The sequence below is a fragment of the Pelodiscus sinensis genome, chromosome 1 (genome assembly GCF_052426305.1).
Source record: "Pelodiscus sinensis isolate ZL-2025 chromosome 1, ASM5242630v1, whole genome shotgun sequence".
NCBI lineage: Eukaryota > Metazoa > Chordata > Testudines > Trionychidae > Pelodiscus > Pelodiscus sinensis.
The window spans coordinates 90151740-90176415 of NC_143052.1; the positions used below are offsets into that span (position 1 = coordinate 90151740).

Here is a 24676-nt window from a genome sequence, read left to right on the forward strand (position 1 = left end):
GTTTACATTGCCACTGTTGTTGCTATGTTGTGGCCACATTGTGTGCTCCCCCATTGACAGAAAGAACAAAGCAATGTGGATAAGCATGACACAGTGCCTGGCATCACCTTTAGTCCTGTCAGCCACCTCTTTGCTTCCCAGCCCTCCCTGGGCTTCCGGCGTACTTTTGTACCACTTTAAACAAATGTTGAATTGCTGTTTGTGTTTATGTACTTCCATGATCTGGTTCTCTCAGCTTTTCCTTTTCCTGGACCTCAGAGCTGTGGAGTCTATCTGCACACCTTGCTATCAGTTCTGGGATACTACAATGAAAAACAGTCTCATAACATTGCTCCATCAATCTCTTGGAATACTCAGACATTAGTACAGTTTTTTAATTCCAATGCCTACTCTGTGGCATAGAAATGTTGAGGGCTTATTAGAAGTCATAGAGATGTCAACGTAACAAGAAGGGATGGGGATTACTTTTGAGAATGGGGATAATGGAAAGGGAAGGAGAAGAGTCTGTGGTGCTCGCTGCAAGCAGAGTAACAAAGATGGCTTATTACAAGCCCTTGGAAGAACATCTCTTTGTAGAGGCTCCCAGTCAGGGAAGAAAGAAGTGTTCAAGGGAGTGAGAGGAAAGACTGGTAAGTTTTGCACTATAATTATTAGCACATATACTGTTTGACCAGTTCCACAAATTGAACTGGTATAAGTTTCTGGATGTGATGTGGGGAGGGAAATATGTATTTCCCAAATATGTTTGCAAAGATTAAGCATTTTGTTTTATGCAAGGCTTTTGGACATAATTGCTAAAGGAGTTGGGTGAGTGGGTGGGAATAAGAACTAAAATTAATTAGTAGCACTGTTCGATTGTCATTTTTGCTCCACTTACTCATGGCCTGTGTATCAGTTCCATTCCTAAAAGTGCTTTGCACTGCTTCAAATATGATATAGAATTATCTGATTAGCAATGCTTATCATGCATTAAACAGAAAATGATTGCAAGCAGATAAAAGCACCGAGGTACCGAGGCACCATAGCCAAGTATATGTGTTGCTAGATGCAATGTAACGTTACTGCCATGGCCATAGTGCTCAGTTTGCAATTTCTTGTGATAAAAGCTGTTTCCTTTTAAATTGTAGTTTCTGTTTTACCTTTTAATTTGTCTCCTTTCTGCTTGTCTGCCATTTTGAGTTTGGCCACATGGTATAACTCCTCCAGCTGGTATGCACGCCCCACTGGGCGCTTCCATCCTGAATGGAAACAATGGCTTCTGCTGCCAAAAGGAAGGGGGAAGGGATGCCAATTTGAGAATCCCATTTTGGTTCCCTAGTTATTCCCAAGAATAGGTGAAACAGCTGCTGCTTGCTTATGTTGTGCTGGCAAAGGGAGGGAGGAATAGCAGGGGGGAAAGATGAGCACTGCTGTTCTTGTGTGACACTCTGCCCTTTAAAACACAAACAAACAAACCACAACACTAATTGTGGCATTCACAGGAACCTGCAAAAATTTCCCATCAGCCTGAAAAATCAGTCCTGCATCAGTTCATCTTGCAATAAAAACTGTATACCTGCTGCACAAGGCTTTTCCTGCCATGCTGACTTGACCACTGTCTCTGCTACCCTTTTGAGATCCTGCTCATCTCTTCCCCCCACAACTGAAAGAAAGTTCTGGATCATCCGCCCCCCCCTTCCCCCACGTGCTGGGTAAAGGGAGTTGCTGCTTCCTCCTCTTTGTACTTCCTCTTTATCGAGCCATGTGGTATTTCTGTGCAGCGCACTAGCACAATGGACTGGGTGGAAAGATGGATCTTGTGGATTTGGTTCATCATAAAACTGAGGAAGACTTCTTGCTCTGACCAGATCATTTGTTGTCTTGGGACAGCTAGTTTTTTGATCTTTCTTCTAAGATGTTTTAGTGTTCTTGGTGATAACCATTTCTCTTAGATAGTATTTGTTACTTTGAAGAGTGTGTATTTTAGCACATGGTTTTTGCCAGAGTGGATGCAAATCAATGATTTTTTTTAATCACCAATAAATTTTTAAATTTCTAATTTAAAAATAAGTTACAATTAAATCTTATCACAAACATACTACCCCTACACTTACAATCTCATAAAAATGAATGAAAGAATGGCTCTTGTCTGTGCAGCCTAATGACTAGTTCTTTCTTCTAGAAAGTTCTGGGTCTTCAATTTCTGTTTCTCAGAACACGTAAGTAACACGCTAAGACAGACGCAGGCTGGACAAGATTGTTTTTGTTCTGTGCTTATGTGGTGATGGCCCTGGCCCAAGCGTGGCAGAAGAGTTAGTTAAGATGTTGGCTTATAGACGGAGACACAATATAGAGGAAAGGACATAGGCAGCATAGAAAGGAACAGTGGAGTAGACTGGAAAGGAAACGGGAAGACATTATTCATCACATACACCCTTCCTATATTCCCCCACACTTTTGCCACAGAAAAACTGTTATGGCTTCTGGGCTAGCTGGGAATATTTTGAAGAAATGTATTCCCTGGATAAAAAAGGAAAACGTGTCAACTGTAAGCAGTGCAACAAGATGATGAAAGATCTTGCTGCAAGAATGAAACTTCATAAGGAAAACTGCTTATTGGGAGAAATGATGTGGCTGACGATGTAGCTATGTCCTATTCCCTAAATTAATAAAAATTACACAAAATATACCCTCTTAGCTCTTGTAAAATGCTATATTGAGTTGTAAATTAACATGTTTTAGTGATCAGATTTGCACCGTTGTTTAAGATAGTGGTCACCAACCAATAGATCGGGATCTACTGGTAGATCTTGGAGCCTTGGAGAGGTGATCCTGACTAGTTTGGCCAAGAGGATATCAAGTGCCAGCTCTTCAGCTGCCCCTCCCTCCACTGCTGCTCATCTCCTGCCCTTTGCCTTGGAGCTGCCCCTTCTCCTGGGGAGTCTCCTGGTTGCTGTGGAGGGAGAGGAGTGCTGATGTCAAGGTGCCCCCCCCACTCTGTATCCTTTCTCCATAGAGCAGAGAGGGGGCACAGCAGGACTTGGGATGGAGTTTGCTGGCGCTTGAGGGAGTGGTGCAGGGTTAGGGCAGGTGTGAGCTTGCCTTAGCCCCACTGCACCACCACCCAGGAACCACCAGCAGTGCCCAGCTGGACCCCACATCCCAAACTCCTACCCCAGTCATGAACCCCCTCATACACCCCTGCCCTAGCCCTGAGCATCCCTACATCCAAATGCCATTCCAGAGCCTGCATCTAGAACCCCCTTCTATATCCCAACTGCCTGCTCCAAGTGCAGCTCAGAGCCCCTCTCACACTCCAGATCCCTTAATCCAAGACCAGAGCCTGCACCCCAACCCTCTACCCTAGCCTTATGAAATTAAGTGAGGATGGGAAAGAGAGGGAGGATGGAGTGAGCAGGGATGGGGCCTTGGAGAAGGGGTGGGAAGGAGGTGGGGAATGGGCATTTGAGGTAGATCTTAGATTGAAATCAAGTTTCACATATTTCATATATTTTTTCATATATTTCTTAAACCAGTGGTCTCCAACTTTTTTGAGCACGAGATCACTTTTTGAAATTAAATTCAATCAGTGATTTTTTTTTTTGGTGATTTAAATTGTGATTTAAATCAATTATTTCTGTTGCCTTGATTTAAATCAGTCCACCCTGATTTGTGCAGTGCTATTTACACAAATGATTGGCTTACAGCCAGTTCGACACCTACATTGTGGAGTGCAGAAAACAGACCAGACAGGCCATATTAGTAGTGGTAGATACATCTTAGTTTGCACCATTGAAGTTTATGCCAGCCATCTTCAGCCCTTCTGGGACTGCTTTGGTAAAGATTGGCACAGTGAAGGTATGTCTACACTGCAGAGTTTTTTCGAAAAAACGACCATTTTTCCGAAAAAAGTCACATCCACACTGCAATTGCGTTCTTTTAAAAAAAAAAAATCAAAAGAACAGAGGGTTTTTTCCGACATTGGTAAACTTCTTTTGATGAGGAAGAAGCCTTTTTCCGAAAGAGCTCTTTTGGAAAAAGGCGTATGTGGACGGGGAAGAGGGAGTTATTATGAAAGAAGAGGAAAAAGCACAGGTGCCCTGGTGGTCACTCTGTCCATAGTAATCACAGCTTAAATGAGCGACAGCGTCCATTCATTGTGGATGCTATCTTTCAAAAAAGTAGATTGCTTTTTCATTGCACTTTTGCTGTGTAGACATTCTCTTTTGGAAGAAGTTTTTTCGGAAGATCTTTTCCGGAAAAGCTTCTTCCAAAAGAAGCCTGCAGTCTAGACATAGCCTGAGGGACTAAATGGTCTGTCTTAAAGCAAATACCAAATAGTTAATTGTAAATATTACAAATGGCAATTTCATAACTCAAAATGTTGCATCTATTATGGGGGAATTCTACATTAGGGTTCATCTTGACCAATAAAGAGGAACTGATTACTGAACTAAAAATTAATGGTAGCTTAGGTATAAGTGATCATGACTTTATCACATTTATTCTGTTTGCACTTTATAAAGTCTAAAACAATATAACTGGTGCTTTTAAAAGGGCCCATTTCACAAAGCTGAAAACAGTTATGAGTCAAAGCATCTGGATGAAAAAATTTGCTAAGAAAAATGTGCATGATAATTGGGAAGCCACGTTCAAGGAAGAAAGCGACATAGGTTAAAAACTGACCTGTTTTAGAGGAGAGATGAAGGCAGTTATAGGAACAATACTTTTAACAATTGGAAGAAAGGGGAATTTATTAGTAATGACTATAAATCAGAAAAGTTTGAACTCTAGAATAATTTGCTAACAGAAGCAAAAGGGTACAAAGAGAAATCTATAGCCAGCACAGCGAAGGGCAATAAGGAGTTTTTAAACTATATTACAAACAAAAAGAATCCTAACAAAGACATTGGTCTATTATTAGATGGAAATGGTCGAATTTTGAAAAATAATGCCAAAGAGATAGAAGCGCTTAATAAATATTTTTGTTCTGTATTTGGGGAAAAGAACAGATGATGTAGTCATACCAGTCTTTCTATTCCCTTTGTATAGCAAGAGAATGTTAAACAGCTTCTAAAGTTAGACATTTTAAAATCGGCAGGTCCTGATAAATTGCATCAAAGAGTTTGAAAAGAACTGGCTGAAGAGTTTTCTGGACCGCTAATGCTGATTTTCAGTAAGTCTGGGAACACTAGGGAAGTTTCAGAAGAATGGAAGAAAGCTAATATTGTGTCAATATTTATTCAGGATAAATGGGATGGCTGACATTGACCCCAGGAAAGATAGTGGAGCAGCTGAGAGAGGACTCAGCCAATAAAGAATTAAAGGAAGATAATGTTATTAATCAACATTGGTTTATGGAAAATAGATTCTGCCAAGCTAACTTGATATATTTTTTTATTGAGATTAAGTTTGGTTGATAAAGGCAATAATTTTGGTTTAATATGTTTAAATTTCTTTACGGTGTTTTAATTGGTACCGCATGACACTTTAATCAACAGAGAACACTGAATGGATTAAAACGAACAGGCCTCAAAATGTAATTGTAAAGAGGGAATCATTAAATGGGCATGTTTCTAGTGTGTTTCCACAGGCATTAGGGCTGCAGCCCAGGGCCTTGAGCTAAAGGGGGAGGGGAGCTCAGGGCAGATGCAGCCTGTTGCTTCTTTTCACGCAGCCTGCAGTAAGTCTCTGTGCTGTCGGCTAGACATGGGTTCTGAGCCATGCGTCTGGCACCCCTAGGCGAGGGACATTCAGGCATCTTTGTGTTGTGCTTCTGCCCCAGCACTGGCTCCGCAGTTTCCTTTAGCCAGGAACTGGGGCCAATGAGAGCTGTGAGGACAACACCTGCAGGCATGGGCAGTGTGCACAGTGGAGAGCAGCATGGCCCCTCCGCTTAGGGGCTGAACATACCACAGGAGCCCCACAAAATCTAATAGGCTTGGGCCCACAGGAAAGTTCATCCATCCCTGCTTGCATTAAACCCAACAACTTGTGTTCATACAAAACCTTGTAATAAACACAGGGATGCTTATTAGTAGGGATGTAAAAGGTCATTAAAAAAGGTAGCCATGTAACCGCTAAAAATCATAGTGTTCCATGGTTATACACGCTGCGAGCTCTGCACTATAAACATGAGGGTACTGTAGTTGGCTCCCCGGGAGCGGACTAAGAGCTGGCTGGAGCAGCTCCTGCCTGTGGTGGGCTCTGTGGTGCTGGAGCAGCCCCCTGCCCAGGGTGTGTGTGGATCTGCTCTGGCCCGTACCAGTTAACAGGTGAGGCTTACCGGTTCCAGTTACGGGTGAGTTTAATGGGTAACCTTTTACATCCTTAGTTGTTAGTGGAGCCACGTTTTGCTCATTTAGGTCCCCTGCTTGCCACCCCCTTAAGACTGAATATCTCTGAAACCAAATGCCCTGTCTGTGTCTCTGCCTTCACTATGGCGTTCTTGAGAGAGACTCCACCTCTCAATTTTTCTTATGATTCCACTAAGCGTAGCAAAGACCTCCATCACCACACACTTCAATGGTTAGTCCACATAAGAGTCTTAGAAGAGTGTTGCCGCTTTCATGAATTGTTAGTCCTTTGACTCAAGTGATAGTGCATCATGGTTTTTAGTGGCGATGGGCAAAGGTTCAAACCTTGCTGTCCAACCTAATCATTTACAGACACAGTCTACTTGGATAGCAAGCCATCAATCCTGAGGAAACTAGCAGTACATATTGTAGTAATGCACGTTTCCACTAGCACATTCTCTTCCTATAAGCCTGCCATATTTGTTCTCCTCTCACTATGTTAGTTCCACATAGTGTGTCACATTCAAGGTCTTGGTGCTTAGGATACCTACAGGATTGCCTAACATTTCAAGGCAAGGTCGATAACACAATTGCCAATACAGTAAAAGTCTTCTGTACAGGTGACACAACTTTCTCAGGCATGGGGGCCAAGACGGCAGTCTTGAAAGATTAAAGGTCTTGTGAGCCTACCCCAAATGTGCACTGAAATCTCAAAAGCCATGAATTAAATTGATTTAAATATGCAAGTCTGCATGTGGACAGTCTTCTTTCAGAACAAAGGGTGGCTTCATTTGATTTAAATACAGTTGGTTTGCTACTAACCAGACCAGTTCAAGTTTAGACTAGATCTAAGAATTCCTATGAACTTTATTGTGTATTTCTGGAAGGTGCACTGGTCTCATGATGTTAGTCTTAAATCCAGTATAAGAACTTGAATGGGATTTGCAGGGCTGTGAGAATGGGAAGATGGAGGCTTTCGCCTTGAAATCCTAGGTTCCCATCCAAGCAGTGAACTGAATTGGCTGGATGGTCTCATTCCATTTCTTAGTACATAGATATCCTCTAGCACAGGGGTTGGCAACCTTTCAGAAGTCGTGTGCCAAGATTTAACTTTCCCCATCCCCCTCAATGCAAGCCCTGCTCCCTCCCATCCTGCCCCTGCATCTTCCTTCACCCCCCTCCTACTACCACATCCCTGTGCCCCCAGCACACACACTGGCAGGGACGAGCAGTGCTGGGGCAAGGGGGGTTCGGTGGGGCAGTCACTTCCCTGCCTGGCTCAGCCCTTTGCCTGGGGTTCTCCCCTCACCTGCAGGCTGCTGCTCCAGGGCTGGGGCAGGCAGAGTCCGGGGCTTCCTAGGGCTGTCTCCAGTCCCCAGTTGGGCACAGCAGGGTGCTGGGTTAGGGTCCTCCTGCCCAAGGGAAGCAGCTGTAGCTTAGCCCAGGCCACGGTGCCCCATGAAAGTGGCAGCAGCATGTGACCATCTGCGCCACCAGCTGTGCAACCCCACCGTGGAGCAGCCCCATCCCCGCCCCCCTTCCAGAGCAGAAGGCAGAGCCTGTAGCAGTGGGAGGAGGGTGTTAACCCCTTAGCTCCTGGGAGCTTCACACCCTAGGGATGTGGCGCCTAGCGAAGGGTCGGGCTGCCTAGCCCCTCTGCCATGCTGCACATGCCATGAAAAATCATCTCGTGTGCCACTTATGGCACGCGTGCTGTACATTGCTGACTAGGGTTGTCAGATACCTTCACAAAAAATCCCGAACAGGCAGGGAAAAACTGGTTAAGCAAAAAAAAAAAAAAAAAAAAAAAAGTTGCTGCTTCTTTAAATTACCTTGCTCCCCCTGCTCTCGCAGATGCTACTGTCCTTCCATCTAAGAAAAACAGACAATACCGGACATTTTACATGTCCGATATTCTCTGGTTTTTTTTTTTTTTTTTACTGGACAGAAGGCCAAAATATTGAACTGTCTGGGCAAAAACCGGACACCTGACAACCCTATGCTGACCTCTGCTCTAGCATCCCATTTGGTACACTGTTTGGCAGATTCAGCAGAGAGCTTGTGCAGACAGAACACTTACCTTCTTCCTAGAAATGGGGTGGATTTTCAAGGTCAGAAGGAGTAAGGTTTGAGGATGGTGCAGGAAATATGTATATCTCCAACCCCACTCATTTCAGTCCCAAAGTTCCCTGAAACTTTAGCTCCGAAGTTTCAATTCTGGTGTTCCTTTGCTTTATTTATTGAAAATTATTTGGATCAGAAAGGCTTTTGAAACCGAGATTCTTGAGAGAATTCACTAGGGAATGAAACCTGACAGCAGTTCCAATTTCCTGCATGAAAAAATATTGTCCCCTTTGTTTCGGGTCTTCGTTATGCGTTTCAGTGAAGAGCTCATGTTTGTTATGAGCTGCCATTGCCTGTGCATCTCTTCTTGGGGTAAGTCTCCAAGGAATGTCAATTTAGAATCTTTCACCTATGCTAAATTCACAGAATTAATTTAAAAAAACCCTACAGTTACGTCTCATTTTAATAATTGCATAGCTATGCACTCATTTTACTTATGTAGGACACTTCTGTAGGCATCCATCAGATATTTAGAACTTTCTAACTGTTTGCAAGCATCGAGGGAGAGCAAAGTTCCATTTTGGCATATAAAAACTATATGTGTTTTGTGTCCCAAATGTTCCTACATTTCTACAGTTCCCCTAGCTGTGTGCAGCTTTCCCCAAAACTATTTATTTTCTTGTTTCTCTCTCCTCACTACTGCACTCCCGTGGAGATAGGTGACTGGGTAGTTTTGGTTTGTACACAAGAGCAGAGCAGCCCTTGCACAGATGGAAGTGAAGGTGGATTGGGACTGAAGAGGAGAGAAAATACTCCTTAATAAAAATGTAAATCGGACCCTAGAAACAAAGCTGAAGAGTGGAATAAGTGTAGGGTCTTGTCTACCCTAGAGAATGGAACAAGTTGTATCGCAGCAGTTAAAGCATGTTAGTCAGGCTGAATCATACTGTTTAACTCTTTTAGATTTCCACTGCGTCCACACTATCACTGTCCTACACCATTTGGGTTGTTACACCTTTCAGGCAACTATCCCACAGTTCTTGGCATGGTGCTCAAAAATGCTGCATTCTGGGAGATTTTGAAAGGCCCAAAAGTGGGAGTGAAAGTGAACTATAGGAGAGCTAGTTGAATATTTCAACTAGTTTGCATTCACACAGATGTTGAAGTAGTTCAGAGTCAAACTGGTATTTGGCCTTACTGAAGCACTGTGTTCTCCAAATTGTATTTAGCAAGCATGTAAGCTGTTTGGAGTGCCTTTGTGTGAGGGCTTGAGCTGTGTCACATTTGTTCTAGCGAGAGCAAGTGGTAGTTATATCCATTAAAGAAACTCTCAGGCGACGTCTAGACTGGAATGATTTTCCGCAAATGCTTTTAACGGAAAAGTTTTTCCGTTAAAAGCATTTGCGGAAAAGAGTGTCTAGATTGGCATGGACGCTTTTCCACAAAAGGTGCTTTTGCGGAAAAGCGTCCGTGCCAGTCTAGACGTGATTTTGTGCAAGAAAGCCCCGATCGCCATTTTCGTGATCGGGGCTTTTTTGTGCAAAACAATACCGTGTTGTCTACACTGGCCCTCTTGCGCAAAAGTATTTGCACAAGAGGGCTTTTGTCCGAACGGGAGCAGCATAGTATTTCTGCAAGAACACTGACAATCTTACATGAGATCGTCAGTGTTCTTGCGGAAATTCAAGTGGCCAGTGTAGATAGCTGGCAACTTTTTCCACAAAAGCAGCTGCTTTTGCGGAAAAACTTGCCAGTCTAGACGCAGCCTCAGTGTTTTGGCTAAAAAGAGAGTTCTGTAGAATAGTCCTATGTAGCACTTTAAAGACTAACAAGATAGTTTATTAGGTGATGAGCTTTCGTGGACCAGACCCGAGGAAGTGGGTCTGGCCCTCGAAAGCTCATCACCTAATAAACCGTCTTTAAAGTGCTACATAGTCTGGTCTAGCTGAAACAAAAAACAGGACTAACACGGCTACATCTCTATTACTACTCTAGAACAGTGGTTCTCAACCAGGGGCATGAAGAGGTCTTCCGGGGTACTTAATTCATCTAGATTCTTGTTGGTCAACCTGGAGGTTGCAGCCCTCAGAGTAATCACAGGAACAGTTGGAGGGGGGTGTCACAAGTTCAAGGACGGCATTAGGGGGTGGCAAGCGGGGCCTTGCGCAACTGCCCTATGCCACAGGGGTACCGTAAAGCTAAGTTACATGTTTCTGAGGTGGGGCTTCGAAATGACCACTTGGGGTTTGGACTGCAGACAAGGCTCATAAGTAAAAAACAGGCTCAAATATCACACTGAAATGTAAGTACAGGCAGTCCCCAGGTTACGTACAAGATAGGGACTGTGTAGGTTTGTTCTTAAGTTGAATCCGTATGTAAGTCGGAACTGGCGTCCAGATTCAGCCACTGCTGAAACTGATCAGTTTCAACAGCGGCTGAATCTGGACACCAGTTCCACTTACATACAGATTCAACTTAAGAACCCCAGGCATCCCCAAGTCAGCTGCTGCTGAAACTGATCAGCGGCTGATTCCAGGAAGCCCGGGGCAGGGGCTTCCTGTAGTCAGCCACTGGTCAGTTTCAGCAGCGGCTGACTTGGGGACGCCTGGGGCAGAGCAGCTGGGGTGCTGCTGGGTTGGTCCAGTAGCGCCCAGAGCGGCGCTACGGGACCAACCGGCAGCGCCGCAGCTGCTGTACCACAGGCGTCTGGAGCAAACCCGCAGAGCACGGGGGCAGCGGGACAGCCCAGACGCGCCGTGGCTGTCCTGCTGCCCGCGTGCTCCACGGCTTTGCTCTGCTTTGCTCCCCGTCCCCCTGGTCTGCAGTTACGAATCCGATGTAAGTCGGATCCGCGTAAGTCGGATCCGCGCAACTCGGGGACTGCCTGTACAATATTTATATTCCAACCAGTTTATTTTATATGATAAAAAGGAGAAAGTAAATAATTTGTCAGTAATAATGTGGCTGTGAAACTTTTTTTAAAAAAAGTATTTCTTATTTTTGGAAGCAAGTAGTTCTTAAGTGAGGTGAAGCTTGGGTACTCAAGACAAATTGGATTCCAGAAAGGGGAACAATAGCCGGGAAGGTTGAGAACCCTTGCTCTAGAATCATTAGGGAAAAATGAGATTTTGTTATGTACTATATATCCGAGAGAGTTTGTGCATCTGTCTGTGTGGCCGTCCACCTGTGAGTCCATTTTTTTAAAGAACTCCTTCTAAACAGTAAGAACTAGGACCACCACATTTGGTATACAGCTTCCTCTTATTATAACTAAAAAGCAAGGTCAGGGTTTGGTTGTGCCAGGACAATGAGATGTGTGTGGAATGTGATATTTTTTTTTTTTTTTTAATCATCATCAAATAAAAAGAGAGGGGTCTGATAGCAGGAACAGTTATACCCCAGAATGACCACACGGGGGCAGCAAGTACCCCAACCTCAGGTAGCAGCTGATGGCTGTCAGCCTGGCCCCTGCCACTTTGGCTTGCCCTGGGGAACAGCTGCCAGCTGATTAGTGCAGCCCCTGCCATCCCTGGGGAGCAGCTGCTGGCCTGGGCTGTGTGGGCCCACACCAAACAGCCAGCTGGTAGGCTATATGGCCCTCACTGCCCTGGGCTGGCCCCGGGGAGAAGCTGCTGGCCGCTCCCACCCCCTGCCCTGAATTTCCTCCACCCCAGCTCTGACTATTGAGCCCCTACTTGCTCCCCAACCCTGCTTCCTGCACTCCCCACACCACCAACTCCCTGCCCTGAAACAATCTGACCACCTTTCTTCAAAGTCTGCAGAAAAATTCTGTTTATCCTTCTGAGTAAAACTGACAATTTTCAAGCCAAACCAGTTTTGCTTAGCAAGGTGTTTAAAAACGTAGCTTCTCTAGAAGATTTACCCGGTGAGATCTGAGATAAAGCAACACAAAAGTGTTTCACGAAATACCTGAGCAGCGCCAGGTAAATCTTCTAGTGAAGCTACGTTTTTAAACAGCTTGTTGGGCAAAACTGGTTTGTCTTGAAAATTGCCAGTTTTACTCAGAAGGATAAACAGAATTTTTCTGCAGACTTTGAAGAAAGGTGGTCAAATTGTTTGAGTTACAGGCAGGGTTGCCAGTTTTGGCTGGATATGTTCCTGGCGGTTTCATCACATGATGCAATATTTAATAAAAAATTAATCTTTAATTTCTGGAGACTCCAGGACAATCCTGGAGGGTTGGCACCCATAGTTACAGGTCACTACACTAGATTTGAGATTTTGTGAAATGCTTTTGTGTTGCTTTATCTCAAATACAGCATGCTACTGTCTCTCCAAACTAGGGATATGAGCGACTAGTCAACTATCCAATAAGCAGGGAGCAGGAGCTGGTGCTGGGGGGAGCCAGCTTAAAAGCCAGTTTCCCCTCAGCACCGCCTCTGCAGGGGGCAGGGGAGATGGGGTAGCAGGGACTGAGCACGAGCTGGGAATCAGCTGACTTCCGGCTCACACCTAGTCCCAGAAAGGCCTCTGCTTTTTAAATGTATTCAGAGCCAAGAGGCTCTTAATCTATTTAGTCTATTAGTTGATTAAACTAAATTTAACATCCCTTCTCCGAACTGTTCATATGGCCAAACCTCCTTGAAAACATATACAAACATTTGAGGAAATCAAGTGGTAATTATGCTCAACAATGATTGTTCTGTCAAATTGTAATGGTTAAAGGGTATATTTGAGCAGTTTGCCCTCTGGTGGCTCATTACAGGCTGGAAAGAACATAGCATTGTCAAAGCTTTACATCCTGGAGATAAAAGATGAGGATCTTAGCCTTGGCTTTGCAGATTTATTTGTGCTTCAGCTAGTACATAGGCATTTCTGCAGAAACGGAGTTATTGCTGACTGGGACTTAGTTCTTCAGTGAAGTCAGGAGGACATGGAAGAGGCAGAATTGCAGGGCATGGGAAAAAAATTACACTAACTATGGAATTAGGTTGCAAAGAGAATTATGTTACAAGGGGGGAGAATAGACATCTTACAATTTTGAACCAAAAAAAAGTATTGTGGATATTTTATGGGTATGTTGGAACTTTTTCTCGGGCCAGTTGAGGGGAGTAGCTCAAACCATTTTAAAATTATGAATGCTTTAAAATGACACTTTCAGTGCCCACCATTTTGGGAATTTGCTTGTTTGTAAAACTTGACGCTTTTGTATATTCTTTGGGGCCAGTACTGTCATTACTATGGGCCTGTGCAGCACCTAGCACAGGGGTGCTGGTTCTGGCCTTGAAGGAATAGGCTAATATTAAAACAGCTCGAATCTTGTAGTTTGCAACATCAGTGGGCAGGCCCACTGGCAGCAATTCTGGACCCCAGGGCAGAACAGTCCGTAGGCTGGTATGCCTCACAAGCCGTGCCCGTGTGGACATGGTCTGCTTGATATTTGGGCGGTGCTGCGCCCATGCTGGCTGGTGCCCAGGACGCCTCTGGCTGCAGTTCTAGTGCACAGCGAGCTGCTGAGTGCACTTTTCTGGCACAGCCAGGACTTTCACATGCCTGCCCAGTAGGTTGCCAACTATCTAATTGGGCAAACCCAAAGACCCTTGCCCTGCTCCTTTCCTGAGGCCCTACCTCTCACTCACTCCATCGCCCCCTCCCCCCCAGTCACTCGCTTTCACCAGGCTGGGGCAAGAGGGAATGGGGGGCATGTGTGTGCGTGCAGGCTAAGGGAAGAATTTCAAGTGTGAGGTGCAGGTGCTGGAAAGGTGTTTGGGTGAGGGAAGTGGGAGGAGTTTGGATGTGGAGTGCGGACTCTGGGCTGGAACAGAGAGTTTGGGAGTGGGTGAGGCTCAGGTTCTGGAAGCATAGGTGCCGACTCTATGGGTACTCCAGGGATGGAGGCTTGGGGGAAGGGGGGAATGGGGGAGGGGATGGAGCAAAGGTAGTGCTTGGGGGTAGAATGGGGAAGAGACAGAACAGGGAGTGGAAGGAGGCAGAGCAGGAGCAGGGTTTTGGGGGAAGGGACAGTCCCTGGGATGGAGAGGAGTTTCAATAACCCCCCCTCCCACCCCCTCCGAGCTAGAGCGTAAGTCGGTGACTTATGGAGGAAGTTTGGGTGCAGGGCGGCGGGTGCGGGTTGTGAACTTACGACCATTCGCAGTTACGACCGGAGCTGCTGTAAATGGCGGACCCAGAGTTACAAATGCAAGCTGTGCTTACGAACAGCGCGGTTGCGTGTAACTCTATGGGATCCGACTTACGAACAAACTGAGTTACGACCAATTGCTTGGTCCATAACTGGTTTTGTAAGTCAGGAAGAGGCTGTACAGGATCTTTCAAAAAATCACGCTGTTGTCGAAAAAAAGCGCCTAAACTACAGTTTTGGTTTCGAAATGGCGCTTGTTCAAAACACCACCATGACGCGATTATGCAAATGGAGCATGGGATATTTAAATCTCCGCTTCATTTGCACTTTCAAAGTGCTTCATTTACATCCCTCTGCCAACAGAGGGGTGTAGTCTAGACACACCCTTAGGAATGTACCAGTACATGCATAGCGGTACAAAAATCACCGTCTTAATTAAGAGTTACACCAGCACAAAAACTGTGTGCACACTAGGCCTAAGATGTTGTTTTCTGTTAATAGAAGTTATTGCTGGGAGAGAGAACGACTGGATCATATTGACCCTCACCTAATTCAGTGCCCTGCACTATGTTCTTCACTGCTTATTTAACCTTTTTAAAGGAATCAAGGGTTGGGTCTTTCATCACTTCCCTAGGAGACTCTATCGCAGTCTAATAGACTGCACTGTCGGGAAACATTTCCTGATGGTATGCTTTAATTTTGGGTGTCAGATTCCTGGCCCGTGTGGTGACCTCTCTGTCTGAGTCTGCATCAGTACAACGTCTTTTCTTGCAGATGCTATTCAGAGTTTCCCTCCTTTGGCATTTTAATCTGAGTCCTCCCTGTGCTGTCAAATATTGCTTAGGGCATTAACAAGGCTCCTTTGGTGTCTGCTGGATGCCTATTTCAGCTGCAGGCAGCTGGCTGCTTGGTCCAACCCTGCTGAACTTTGTGCAGTTTCAAGAAGCAGTTACAGGGGTACAGAGCTGGGAGGTGGCTGACTGCTCCAAGGACCTGAGTCAGCAGTCCTGGACCACTGGTTACCTAGGATGGGTTTTTAAAATCAGGGACTGTTGGCAGGGCAACAAGTCTGAACCAATGGAGTGTTGTTTTTTTGGCTATGTCTGTGCTACAAATACAACCAAGTGAGAGGAATCTGCTACAGCATAGTTGTGTCCTGACCTTGTTACTGTGCAGTTCTCACTTATCGTGTGGACAAGATCTAAGCATGTCCCTAGAGTCAGGCTGAAACTGGCTTCTCAGTTCCCTTTAAGTCACTAGTATAATGGGCTGTGTTCCAGGCACAATGTCATCTGAATCCAAGAGAGTTGGGAGAGCAAGCCAGCAACTCTGTCTGGGAGGCTGTGGAAGAGGCAGGCAGGCAGCTCAGCAGTAAAATCCAACTTAAATGAGAGCTGAGTGAGTGGGAAAAAGGGGTGTCTTCATTGCAGTTTTCCTTCTACCATTTACACTTAGTGATAAAGTTCCAGCCGTGTTATTCTGGTCTTGCTGAAACAAAAGACAGGACTATGCAGCACTTTAAAGACTAGCAAGATGGTTTATTAGGTGATGAGCTTTCGTGGGCCAGACCCACTTCCTCAGATCAATATGTGGAAGAAAATTGACACGACCAGCTCCCCAATTATCACCCCTATTGTCATTACCTCACAGGCACTAACCTTCCCCCCTCACCCTTCTTCTGTTCTTAAATCTGATTAGTCAGTTTTATATGTGTTCACTTTTTTTTGATTGTATCACTTTGGTATATATGGTCATGCCAATTTTCTTCCACATATTGATCTGAGGCAGTGAGTCTGGCCCACGAAAGCTCATCACCTAATAAACCATCTTGTTAGTCTTTAAAGTGCTGCATAATCCTGTCTTTTGTTTCATCTACACTTAGTCATTCTTGGTAGGAAAGATTTCATATTCCTGTAGCCCTGCTGTGTTTTTGGAGATTGGGGATTGTTTGGGGAGGAAAGTGCTGACTCATTTTAGGCAGGATGAGATCTGGTGGGGTCTCCTTTCTGCTTCCATATACTACCGTTCCATTGCTGTCCCCATTTACCCTCTTCTACCATTATCCAGCAACTTGTCTCCCTCAGTTTCCATCTCTACCCAGCCTGTTCTCTGGCCCTTTCTGCTCCTCACCTTCTCTGGCAGTGAGTTGCTTGCTTGTTTCCCTTCTCAAACAATCCCCACCTCAGGCTCTCCATCCTTTTCCTCTTCCCTAGAGTCCTTCTCTCACACTTCACCCAGGTTTCCCTCCAGAACCAGCCTCCCTAATCTCTTCTGGCTGGATCCAACCTCCCTACCCTCTGCTTATGCAAGGGGAATAGGCTTCCCCCCCCCGCCTCACACACACGCTTGAGAGGGAAATAAGTGAATGTCTCTCCGTGGTGATGAGAACCACACACAGAGATGCAGGAAACTTGGCAGCGGTGTCACTAGGATTTGGATTTCCACTTTTTGAAGGATTTCTGTTTGGCTCAATTAATCTCTAACACCAGATGGCTAAATAGCAAGGTTTGTCTCTTGCTTTCCATCTTCTTCTTTGTTTAGATATATGCATGTCCTCTGTGGTTCAGCGAGGGTTATTTTGGTAGCCTTTCTGTAGCCAGGACTATGCTAGCAACACTTGACTAGTATAGAAATATGTAGTATAGTGGTAAAGTGTTCCTAATGTGGGTGTTACTCTACGGCAGGGCTACTCAATGTTGGAAGCCCCAGGGGCCACAATGATACTCAAAGCACATGCCAAGGGCTGCAACTTAAGTGTGATTGCCTATACATGCAAATATATATGCAAATAGCTTCTTTCACAGTGACGGGCATAAATACAAAGATTAAGGCAAGACTACACAACACACAGGCCCCATTTAAGTCAGTGCTGCTGATATTAATAAAATGCAATATTTACCTGATTTCCACCCATATGACAGCACTTTAATGAGCAACGACAATTTAGGAATTTAACTACTAAAACATGTATCAACAGAACACCATTATATTGACTGCTTTTTTTTTTTTTTTTTTTAAACTCCCACCTGAGGGCCACATGTTGAGCCCCGCATAAATCCAAACTGCACTGTGGGCCGCAAACAAACAGGCCGCAGGCTGCATGCGGCCCATAGGCCGCATGTTGAGTAACCCTGCTTGACGGCAAAGCTGTGCTTCATACCATTATAATAAACCACCTTAGGACAGGGTGCCTGGAGTGCAGCGTGTAACGGGAGTACCACTGAACCCCTTTCACTTGCCAGTCTGGGTGTGTCTCATAATGCTAGTGACAGGCAGCAAAACCCTCCGGGCCCTGTTACCATTTTAGCATAACATCTTATGGAGCCCCACACCCAACTAGACTGCCTGACTGTTCCCAGAGCCACTCACAAATCAGAGAGAGCGAGATACCAGCCAGTTCTCCCCAGCCTTTTTACCCAGTATCGTACCGTCTTGTCCCAGTCAGAAGTCTGATCAGATTACGTTTATTACCCAGTCTGCCCCTCTCTGTGTGGAAGAGGGCATACACAAGCCTTTGTAAACCGAGCTGAGATTTTTCCAAGCATTTCAACCATAACACATTGTTTTAGGTAAAATATAATAAATCTGATTTATTAACTACAGAAAGATAGCTGGTAAGTGATTATAAATGGTAAGCATACAAGTTCAGCAGTCGTTACAAGGAAAACAAGTGCACAGTCTAATCTTTAAACTTTATTACACTAGGCAGAATAATCAAGCAGTTCTTGCCCCACTGGATGTAGCAGTTCTTGCTTCTCTTTCAAGCCAGGGACCAGCCTCCTAAGTTGAAGTCTTTGTCTTTACAGAATTCTTGCTGTTTCCAGCGTAAGTAGGGGAGGAGAAAGGCCAACGTATGATGCCACTTATTTTACAGCAAGGGCAGCAAAACCACAGCTTGTGAGCCCTGTGCTGCTCTTATACAGTTAAAAGTGCGGCTCACAGAGCTCTCCACAACCCAGAGTTTGGTAGTTGGCTCTGCAGTGGGATGGTGGGGCTAGTGGCTTATGGCAGATATGACTCATGCCTGCTAAGAATGGGGGAGAACCACAATTTAAAGGTATCCCCATCAACTTGAGTCATATACACCAATATCTTGATTCATGCCCCCTTCTATCTTTAGCTGCCCCTCTCTTTGTCTCCCGTTTGTTCGCCACTACCTCTCCATGGGGGGCAGGGGGGAGCTAACTGCAGGGAGGAGCCGCTGCCTTAGCTTCATGGGAAGAGGCTGCAGCAAATGCAGCTGTTTGCTGGTGCCTCTCCCCATGGCTACAGTTCCCACTTCATCAGCTCCAGCTCCTGCTGTGCAGGGAGGCAGCCTGGTACCATCATATGACTGAGCTAAGCCCTTGCAAAAATTGGATGGGGGGGGACATAACTCCCCCCCCCCCCCATACATTGCCTTTGGCTTCTGCCCAAGAGGGTGGGGGCATCTTAACCCTAAGCCCTGGCAGGCACATTTGGCTCTTGAACTTCTGAAGATTGTTGTGTGCTGCCCAGAGGGTCAGGAAATTTGGCCAATCCTGTTTTATACCCTCAGGCTATGTGCCTGGAAAATACTAGCCAGACTTGTCCTGGTGGGTTGAATAATTCCCCTGACGTGATCTTGTGCAACTGTCATTGAATTGTAAAGCTCTCCTACTGATTAATGGTCATTAATGGTCCCTGATAGCATATGTCAGTAACAGCCATACTGCAAAATCTCATAGCTTGAGACACACCACTGATATATGATAGAAATGTAGCTGTGTTAGTCTGGAGTAGCTGATATATGTATTTTGACAGAACAATGGATTTCAACAGGCCATGCCTTTACATCTGCTATCTTACATGGGCGTTCCAGGGTGCTGCTTGGAGGTACAGACTGCCACATGTGAAACCAGCCATACTGGTAAAAGGACAACTGTACTGGTATAGCTGCACCTAGGCTAGGGATTTCTGCTTGCATAGCTATGCCAGTCTGAGATCACACCTCTTCACAGCCTGGCTGTACAATTCTGTGGGGTGTTCCCGGTGTAAGGATTATTTACATCTTACTTTAGACTTTAGGGCTTCTCTGGCTAGCATTCCTCCTGTTTTGGAAATCCCCATTTTAGTGTTCATTGGTGAATACTTCAGAGGAGGCTGTGAAAATCCTCGTAAGTGTGCAATACCCTACTGTTAGGGAAAAGTCTTCCTGATCCCATGGGATCACATTTTGCCCTGAAGCATAAGTACTGGGATGGACTTCTGCCTGCAGCATTATTGAGTCACCACCAGAGATATAATGTGGTGCCATTTACCATATCAATTGATGACTGAAATATCCTGACCCTATGATCTGTAAGACCTATTTATCCTGTATATTCTCTCCTGAGTCACCCATTGAGGTGAAAGGGTCCCTGAATGGTCATTCCCTCTCCCTCCTCTCTTCCTTCCTTTCTGTTCTCTCACTCCTTCCCCGCCTTACCCATTGATAGACTCCTAACCACATTCTACCCTGGGTTTAATTTTTCTTTAATATCTTCATTTCTTTAATGACAGCAGGAGCTGCAGGTTGTTCTCTGTGGGAGCTGTGGCATGAGGCTGTGCTTTAGGTAATGAGACCTGATGAAAGCCTCTTGTTACTTTGACAAGATTCCTGTCTTAAAAAATTCTCTGTATTTTAAAAAAAAAAAGTAACAGGCTGTGCTGGCTATATTAATGTTTTTAATGGTTTGCATGTGGCTATCAGACACTTATTTGTCCATCTTGAGAGAAGCAAAGCAATTCCCACCTCCCCACGTGTGCATCTTTGGCCGGGATCAGTCAGGAACCGGAATAAGGGGTCAGAGTGGAGGAGCGGGTGGATGAGAATTTCCCAGAATCCTGGCAGTAAAAATATGAAATCTGCCATTTCACACTTTCAAGGGGTGGGTAGGAGTCAAGAGAACCTCTTCCCCTCCCCACTCGAAAAAAAATCTCTTCTGGAACATTCCCCTGCCTGTGATTGTCAAGGGAGCTGCCGTTTCCAATGGTAGCATTTCTACCAATGGAGCGGTGAGACTTCACTAAAATAATTACTGCATTTCTGAAGTGAAACAAAAGAATTTACGCTGTAATTGAGAGCTAGGAAGGGGAGGGAGCTGACAGACTCAGTACAAGTGTGGTGTTCTGCTAGGTAGCCTGGAGTATTAGTACACAAGCTTTTTGTGTCCTAAGCTAACATACTGTTTAATCTGCAGGGAAAATAAAGCTTGGTGGTCTGAGCCTAGAGCATGTTTTTAAACTGCATTTCTGATACAGACCGAGCTAGCCAGGTGTAAAAAGCAGAGGGTGCTCTTAAGAAGCCAAGGACTGCAACAGTACTGCTTCAGGTCAGGTCTCACTTACACTGGCAGACATCTGTGTCCAGAAATGGAAAGGCAGAAGGTATTCCCCAAGCCAGAATTGAGGGGCACTGGTGGAGCTGTGCAGAGCAACTCGTACAATGAGCACGAGAGCAGCTTGTGAAGAATTAATGCCGCATAACCTGTGTCAGAGAGCAGGAGCAAACGCCAACAAGCTCTGTCTCACTCACACGCTGATTAAACAGAGCTGCCAGGAGAGGTCAGCCCTCGTTGGCTCGCTGACAGGTTGGCTGGAAGGTGTTATGATATAGTAGGGGAAGGGATATTGATCAGTTTTACAACAAAACAACACTCTCCCTCCCTTCCCCCCAGCCTTACTAGCCATAATTTGGGGAGTGGTGGCTGGCATTAAAGGATACCACCTTCCTGCTCTTGTAAAATCCAGAATATACATGATCTGTCCTGGGGGTGGAGGGTAAGTAGAAAGCAATTTAGATGGAGTCTAAATTCCTCCTTGCTTGCTGCTGCCAACCACATATTCCTCTGAGAGCAGCTGCTGGTCCAGGTCAGTATTTGCCCCTGATATTCACTGAGCAAAGCTGTCTATGAGCCTCCCCCTAAACTGATACAGGGCATCTCTGCTCACCTGATGTTGAGACTGAGCATGCTGTTTAGCTGTTTAACCCTTGCTTCCTCAAGCTGAGGAAACCAATGCACAGGAAACATTTGCTAGCCGTGGCCATATTGGCACATCTGCTTCTTGAGAACCGCTTGTGCTCTCAGTCAGAGAAAGGTGATGGTGAATCACTGTGGGGAAAGAGATAGTGGCACTTTGGTTGTTTTCTTGATTCTCTGAGCCCATGCCACTCTCCTAGAGAAGCTGTCCTGGCTGCTAGCAGGACGCTGAAGATGTGGGATTTGGTTTGTTTTCATTGAGTGGCTTGGAATCTGTAATACACCCCATTTTTGATAAATGGTCCTTCCTCTCTCTTTGCTGCTGAGCATGCCTGATCTCTGGGTCTGCCTGAGGCACCCCAGCAAGGGCAAAAGAGTTTGTTTAATGTACAGGACGTCCCTGCTATACGTCGCCCTGGTATACATCTGTTCTGCACTAAAGTCATTGACGCATGTAGGAACTGATGCGTTATCAGTCCTCCTGTTTCCTGCTCTTAAGTCACACAAAAAAACCCCCAAACAAACCAATTTGTGCATATGGAAGTCAGCCGCAGGAAAAAAAAATTCCCCGCTTTAAGTTGTTTCGCTATAAATCCAAGTTTTTTGGAATGTATCTTGGACTTATGGCGAGGATGGCCTGTACACACCAAGGAAAGATTATGACTGGTAACCCTGCAGACAAAGGCACCCATTTCCCCTCTAGTTGGGAAGGGAGAGGGGGGCACTCCAGACCCCATCCCCCAGACTCACCCTCAGCCTGCCTTTTCCTGCTGCCTCTCCACCCTTGCCCACCACCCCAATTCCACCCCTTGTCCAAGTCCCTGCCCCACCTCCTTCCTGGAGCGCACTACATCCCCACTCCTTCGCCTCCCTTCCAGAGCATCCTAAACCCTGCACAGTAGCTGTTTTGCATTGGGGTGGAGGGGGGGAGAGGGGAGAATTTGGTTGCCAGTGGATGCTGAGCACATGCTTATTTTTCCCTGTAGGTGCTTGAACCCCAGAGCACCCATGGGATCTGCACCAGTGCTTGCAGGTGCCCCACACTATCTGCCCTCAGCCACTGTTCTGCCTGCCCACTCTGGGGTTAGTTGTCCCTCATCCACTATAAAAGAGATGGGGGTGGGATGCTATTTGTGAGGAAACCACTGTGAGGAATTTTTCACCCTCATTGCCTTGAATCATTCCTAGTGATGGTAGTGGAGGGGGGTTTGGAGCAAATGGACAATGTGGATCTCCCCTGCCCCTTCCCTGATTTCAGCCCCCCCTATCCACACACAGGCTGCACAGAGAGCCCTCCGCAGGATTCAGGAGGAGGCTACAGATGCATCAGGAATGCATCCAATAGGAGTCATGGTCCACAGAAGACCCTTTCTGGAGCAGAGCTCATCCATCCACTGGAATGAAAACTACTAGGGTGAGATGGCAGGAAAATTAACTAACTCTGTATGCTCTGGGACAAAGAGAAGCCTGTTCTTAAACCTGCTCCCTTTTGTTGGCCCTAACTAATAGCAGGTAACTCGCTGACTTGTTTGTTTTGTAGCTTGCCATATTCTGTCTCAGCTGAGTTCATGAGATATGTTTGGGGTGTAATCATGTTTTTTGAAGGAGTGCTGTTCCCAGTCTTACACCCAAGTAGTGAGGGACGCCATGGAGGTGGAAGGTTTGGGAGATTCCTTCTCACCCCTTACCCAAGGAAACTCCTTTCCAAGGTAGTATCTATGTTCCCGCTTTAACCTAATTTTCTAGCTGGGCTTGAGGGAGGTACTGGACGGTACCTAAGAGTATGAGCTAACTTAACTTACAACTGAAGATCCACCTGGCTTCCGGACTGTGTAGCAGTCCTAAGCTCAAGTGGCCAGGGATAATACACCCAGCCAATAGGGCTAATCTTATTATTTTTACTTTGTTTTATAATAATAAAATCAGATGGAAAAGGCCTAGTCCATCTCACTGTGGCCAGTGCAGCCCTGTTTCCTGCTATGCATTTTCTAGTATCTTGTCCAGTGTACAGTTTTGAAGATGACCTTCACAGGAATTTTTTTTTAAATTGAACTTGTGCCTTCTTTACTTCTTTGTGATGCATAAAGAGAGCCTGAGAGGACTTTAATTTTTTTTTCTGTTTACCTTAGAAATATCGGGAATGCCCACTGTGATCTTACCTGGCATTGTTAGATCAGTGAGGAGGTATGGTGGGTTTTCTTTCTGAGCTTTAAATCCCTTTAGTGAAAATATGAGGATGTTGAATAAAGACAGCCTTTAGATTCAAAATATTAATTGGCCATTGACTCTGCATAGATGATAACAAAAGCAAATAAAAACCCAAGGAAAACAGTCTGAACACAATTCCTTTCCTTTTTGAAACCCAGCTTTCATGCTGTTTATGAGATCACCATTTCATTGGTCCTTCAGTTATCCTAGTCTCCCAGCCTACACAGAACCTGAATTTCTAATGCAAGGGAGCAAGCAGAAAAAACGTTGTAAAGAGCAAAACAAGCCTTTAAGGCCTTCTTTGTACAGCATATAATAAAGAAGGAAACAAGGGGATAAGCCCAATTTATTTTGCAGGTGACCTTTAAAAGCCCCATACAGTGGGAATTTCACCATAATAAGCCTTTGGGAACTAAAATCTATTTCCGTATCAAAATGTTTAGTCTCTGCTTGTTCATAACTTCATAAGTTTGGGGCTGTGGATATTTGGTTTCTTGCTTTTGGGGTTATTTAATAGGGCAGAACTGCTGATGTCAATTGAATTTAAAAGGAAATATTGGGGTGTTCTTAAAAGCTAAAAAGGAATCTTGCTAACTCTGCAAACAGATGACAGTTCTGAGGGTCTCTTGCTCTCAGTGGTGTAGCTCCCCTTTACAGAAAGGGAAACATATGAGTGGGAAAAGACAACTGGTATGTGTCCCCCTTTGGAGGTCTAGGAAGGGCATCCCACTGAAGTGGTGATAAGATTAGTTTAATTTAATAACCCTTCATCCAGGCTTCTCCTTGCATACCCTACCCCCTTCCTATTAATCCTTCTCTCTCTTTCTGTCTCTAAACTGCTGTTGAGGGGAGTGGGGAATTGTAGTCCCTTAAATCGCATCCAATGGCTCGACCTGGCAGTGGCTGCGGTTGCTAAATCAGCCAGCTGAGCACCTGCTGTCTTGAAGCTAACAGAATTGAATAGTGTGCTAGTCATTTTTAAAGTGATATTGTCAAGGTAAAAATGTGTGTGTGTGTGTGTGTGTGTGTGTGTGTGTGTGTGTGTA

The 24676-nt window shown here is 45.3% G+C and overlaps 1 protein-coding gene across 4 annotated transcripts in view; it reads left to right on the top strand.

Annotated features, from left to right (window-relative positions):
- TCF20 (transcription factor 20) overlaps positions 1 to 24676 on the top strand; it is a 200032-nt gene that overhangs the window by 14277 nt on the left and 161079 nt on the right. Inside the window, exon 2 of one of the 4 annotated variants that reach the window (XM_075935696.2) lies at positions 22701 to 22836. The exons of the other annotated variants lie outside the window; for them this stretch is intronic. The gene's annotated coding sequence lies outside the window, so the exon portion shown is untranslated. The remainder of the gene's footprint in view (positions 1 to 22700; positions 22837 to 24676) is intronic. 4 annotated transcript variants of the gene reach the window in all.